Below are 6,000 nucleotides of genomic sequence, written 5' to 3'. Positions count from 1 at the left end.
GAAGGAGTTCTTATAGGTCCTACCTTAGACCATGGGATTTTTCTTCAATAAATTCCTCATTCTAGATTGGCATATCTCCCACATTTTCTTCAAGTTGTTGTGGAACATCATCAATAATCTCCTCACATTGCAATGCCACCGAAGCAATATTTGCAAGCTTATCCATTACAATTTTTTCCTGAATTTCTTCTTGTATTTCTTCTTCTACGGGGTTTTCTTGAATTTCTTCTTTTGCAGGGTTTTCTTGAATTTCCTTTTCTGCAGCATCTTCTTCTTCCTAAGTTTCTACTGCAATAACCTCTACTGGATTACTCACTGGTTGAGTCTTTTGTGTCCTCCTTCTTGTTCTCCTTACACACACTTTTGAAACAGACGCAGGAGTTTTTGTTTTTGTTTGACACCTCTTGGCTGCAGGAGGGATATGCGCTTCCTGTGGCCGGATAACAAATTCTTCATCTGATTCCTCCTTTTCCAATTCTTTTCCTTCCCTTTGCAAAACAGATGAATCTCTTTGAAGAGAGGTAGAGGGTTGTTCTTCGATTGACTCTGCTTCAATATTTTCTTCTATAATAATTGTGGCTCCTTCAGCAACCAGCAAACCCTCATCTTCACCAGAAAGATCTTCTACAACTATCTCTTCTTGAACCGACAGATTATTTTCAATAGGGGCTTCATCAACCCTAAATTGCAGAATATCCTCAAACACACCCCATTTCATTTGTGAAACATCTCTCAGAGACCGTTGTACCAGCAACTTCACCAGTCCATGATGGCTAACAAAGCGATTTCCATATTTTTAGTCTCCTTAGCACTTATAGAAATGAGATTATACAAGAAATTTGGGACATTAACTTGTCGGTCATGACGCAGATGACTAAGTAACTTGAAGTGAGGTGAATGGAGATTTGAATACCGTCCTTCACATGTAATATATTTCATAATATACAGAGCTATTTAAGGCCAATGTGCTGGCAAAGAAACCCTTCTAGTCCCCTGCCTATCCACCATTAAGGGTCTGTCAATAGAAATTGTGAACTCTGCCCTGGCACTCCTTGCATCCTTCGATTCTGGAAAGAGTTCTCCTTCCTACAGCAACCCTATGACCTCTGCAATTCACTGCTCTGTAGCAATTTCCCTCAACCCTTTAACTATAGCTTCTCCTTCGTCAAAAGAATGCATAAATTTCACAGCTATTTCATCATTGAAATCCCTGATTCTCAAGAAATAATCTAGCCAGCCGTGGTTTTGGAAATAATGCACACAGACAACATCCTGCAGCAACCCTTCATGGACCGTTGGTTCATGGCAAATCAGATCACCACCCATCTTTTACTCTGATACTTCTGCAGCTTCACCAAAATGTTTGATAGATTCACAAAAACTAAAATCTACATATCTTAATTTTGGCAACAGAACTTATTATTCACTCGCGTGAAATAATAATCATCATAAGTAATGTCAGTTAGGAAATCAATTCAGGATAATAAATCTTATTGGGAAAAAGGACCACAAAGTACCCCCCCCCCCCCAACTTATCCTAGCACGTGTCCACACAGGCTGACGAGATTTCGGGTTTGGAGCGGATTAAAACAAGATTAAAATCATAATGACCTAATTAATGCATAATTAAAATAAAGTACAATATACACGTACCTACAATTGGGCAAAAATGATGGTGAAATGAAATGAACTGACAGGTAAGAAAGTGGGATGGAGTGTAGTGGATGGAACTTTATGTACAGAGAACAATATTTCTCATGGAAACATTTTATTATGATACAGTAAATAAGTTCACTGCATAGGCTGCAGGAACATCACCCTTATCAACATGCTCAAATGCAACAGGAGGCTCATGAATTGATACCGAATCATTGGTAGTTGCTGCAGGAACCTTGCCAATTGTTGCAGGAACTTGTATTTCATTGTGGGGAGCAAACTGCTACAGGAACTCTCTAGTAGCTGGCTTGTGATAAAGTCGTAGTCGGTGTCCATTCACTAAGAGTTTAAATTGAACAGAATCTATTGTGGACAACCGAACTGCTCCATTCTGAAAAATTTCTTCTACCTCATAAAGACCCAACCACCTTGTTTGGAGTTTTCCTATAGCATCCTTATATCTAGAATCATACAGGAGTGCCCAGTCACCAACTTTAAATTTCTTTTCTCTGATATATTTATCATGCCATCTGGCTCTTTGGTTTTGAATCAATTCTATCTGTTGAACAGCTATCTTTCTCCATTCATCAAGAGCATTTAACTATTGAATGTGTTCCTTCTGTGCTTCAGACAATGTCATATTCAGTTGTAGAGATATTCTCAAGATTTTATACTCAAATTCAATAGGCATCATTATTGTTTTTCCATAAACCATCTCAAATGGTGTGAATCCAATTGGTGTTTTTCATGTTGTTCTATATGCCCAAATTGCCTCTGAAAGCCGATGAGACCAATCTTTCTTGTGGATAGACACTGTTTTGGTAAGAATAGCCTCAAGCTCTTTGTTGGTAACTTCTACTTGGCCATTAGACTGTGGATGATATGGAGTAGATTTCGTGTGTCTTATATTGTATTCATTGACCAAAGCTTTTATCAATGTTGATGTAAATTGAAGTCCCTGATCTGAGACAATTTCCCTAGGTACTCCATACCTTGTAAATATTTCTTCATTGAGAAACTCAGCTACCTTATTATCTCTTGCATGTTGCATAGCTCTAGCTTCTACCCATTTTGTCACATAGTCTGTACATACCAAGATATAAGATTTGCCATTAGAAGGTGGATCAATGAGGCCAACAAAATATAATCCCCACTTGTCAAATGGTGTAACAGATATTTCAGGATATAGTGGCATCTCATTAGATTTTGTAGGTTTGCCCATTCACTGACATCTGTCACACTTCTTTGTGTACTGAGTTGCATCCTTGTGTAGTGTAGGCCAATAATAACCAGTATTGAGTATTTTCAGTGTTGTCCTTTTGGCAGCAAAATGACCTCCACATGGCTCATCATGACATGCATACAAGATGTCATATGTTTCATCATCTCTGACATATCTTTGCATGACTTGATTAGGTCCAGTATAAAATAGACAATCAACAATCCATGAAAAGTTAAAACTTTTTTCAACTAGCAACCTTCTTTCCTTAGGAGAAAAAGAAATTGGCATCTTAGCTATAGCTAAATAGTTGGCAATATCAGCATACCAAGGAGTATGAGCCTGTATGAGAAACAAATGCTCATCTGGAAAAGTGTCATCTATCATTGTAGAGTCTTCCTGCAATTGAAGACGTGAAAGATAATCTGCAACAACATTAGACTTCCCTGGCTTATCAACAACTGTGATATCAAATTCCTGCATCAGTAATAACCAGCGAGTCAGTCTACCAGTGATTGATGGCTTATTCATGAGATATCTAATTGCAGTATGATCTATATGCACAAATATGGGATACCCTGTAATATAGTATCTAAACTTGATAAGGGCATATATGGCAGCTAGCATTTCCTTTTCAGTAACTGTTTAATTCAATTCAAGTCCTTGCAAATTCTTGCTGATATAATATATTGCATTTTCCAACTTGTCAACTTTTTGTCCCAGCACTGCTCCTATAGCATAATTAGATGCATCAGTATGGATTTGGAATGGTAGAGACCAATTAGGTCCTTTTAGAACTGGTGCTTGAGTCAAAGCATGCTTAAGCTTTAAAAAAAACTTCATTGCATGCTGAGGTCCATTTAAATTCTGCATCTTTAGTAAGCACTGTATAAAAGGGACTTGCAATTTTGCTAAAATCTTTGATAAACCTTTTGTAGTATCCAGCATGGCCAAGAAAACTTCTCACATCTTTCTGCTTCATAGGGTCATTAATATGCTGAATAACCTCAATCTTTGTTGGATCCACTTTTATACCTTGTACAGATATATGATGACCAAGGACTATTCCTTCTTCCATCATAATGAAACACTTTTCACTGTTTAGAGACAAGTTGTAGTCTTCACACTGCTACAAAACTTTCTTCAAATTACCCAATGCTTGATCAAATTCAGAACCATAAGTTGTAAAATCATCCATGTAAATTTCCATAATGTCTTGAGAAATATCAAAAAAAATACTGATCACTACCCTTTGAAAAGTGGTTGGAGCATTACAAAACCCAAAAGGAAGAACAGAATATGCATAAGTGCCCCATGGGCAAGTAAATGTTGTTTTCTCCTGATACTCAGGAGCTATTTGTATCTGATTATAGCCACTAAATCCATCCAGGGATGAAAAATATCTCTTACCAGCAAGAGAATCCAATACCTGATCCACAAATGGCAGTGGAAAATGATCCTTCCTTGTGGCTAAGTTCAAAGCTCTATAATCAACACATACTCTCCATTTGCCTCCCTTTTTAGGAACTATCACCAAAGGTGATACCCATTGACTATCAGAGATAGGATAGATAAACCCAGCTTTCAATAATTTCTACAATTCTTCTTTAACTATCTCCTTCAGGGCAAGATTGACTCTTCTTTGAGGTTGTCTAAGTGGGCAACACTCATCCTTTATGTAAATGCGATGAGTACAAACTGCTCGATCAATTCCATTCATATCCTTGTAATCCCATGCAAAGGCATTTTTATGGAGTTTTAGCAAGTCCACTAGGCTATCCTTCTGAGTATCTGCTATATTCTTATTGATGTTCAAATATTTATTCAATTCAACCTCTACCTTGATAGTAAGATCAATCTGATTTATATCATAAACATGAGAATATAACAATTCCTATGGCAACAAGGTATGCAAGATATCAGTGGCTGCAAGAAAGTCCAACCCTGCAATATTCGGAACCAATTCCTGCATTTCTTGGTCTTCTATTAATTCATTTATCAAGACCTTATATAGGATTGATTCTTCATCATATAACTACATGAGTGGCACTCGATTAATCATCATAAGGTGTTTAATAGAGTCAATTTCTTCAGATTCCTCTCCCAAAATAGGCCAAACAACCTGTTGCTGCTCAAGTTGAGGTTGTGCAGGGGAATACAAGGCTAATGTTTTTGTGGAACTGCCATCTAAAATAGTCATGTCTCCTTATCTACACCCAATAGATGCATCAGCTGTGGCCAACCATGGTCTTCCCAAAATGACTGGGTATCCCCCCAATGTTGCTTTTGGGGATAAAATCATAAAGTCTGTAGGATATTCTCAGGAATCTAGAATGACCACTATATCTTCTATCATACCATCAGGTCTTACCACAGAGCCATCAGCAAGTTGGAGAACTGTGGGTGTAGCCCTTAAACTATCTATCTCTAGATGTTTCATTACTTCCCTTGTCATTACATCAATGGCTGCCCCTAGATCAACTAAAACATTTTTTATTTGACTGCCATTAATGACTATACTCACAATAGGACTACCTGGATCAGAATACTTTGGAATAGCAATTTTTCCTAACATAATATCGGTCAATTGACCCATAACATGTACTGTTTGTGGATCCTTTTTCTTTCTGCAGGTATCTTTAGGCATGTCTCTCTCAATGCTTTACCATATATTGGAACATCCTTTATTGCTTGCAGCAATGGAATTTTAACACAAATGTGCTTCAGCTGATCAAGAATATCAAAGCTTTGTTGTTGATCAATTGAAACTTCTTTGTCTTTCAATCTATGGGGAAATGGTGGTAATATTTGATTCTAAGGTATTACATCTTTAGGATTAGAGATTGGCTACTCTTCTTGTACCTTAGTAATAACTGGCTGAGAGGGATTAGGTAGTGTTGTGCCAGATCGAAGGTGAATATCATCTAGTGATAAAGAATAGGTTGGGTATTGATTAGCATCAGCTGAATAAGCTTGTTGTTTTTGCTGAGATTTGATATTTGGATTAGGCAACGATTGAGTAGGCAGTTGTGTTGGCTTGGGAGGTGGTGTTGTGGCTATAGGAGGTGGCATTAAAGTAGGAGGTTGTGGCTACTGAGCAAGGGACTGATATCCAGAAGATTGGG

Source organism: Cryptomeria japonica, chromosome 5, assembly GCF_030272615.1.
Source record: "Cryptomeria japonica chromosome 5, Sugi_1.0, whole genome shotgun sequence".
Classification (NCBI taxonomy): Eukaryota; Viridiplantae; Streptophyta; class Pinopsida; order Cupressales; family Cupressaceae; genus Cryptomeria; species Cryptomeria japonica.
This window is presented reverse-complemented; position numbering follows the sequence as displayed.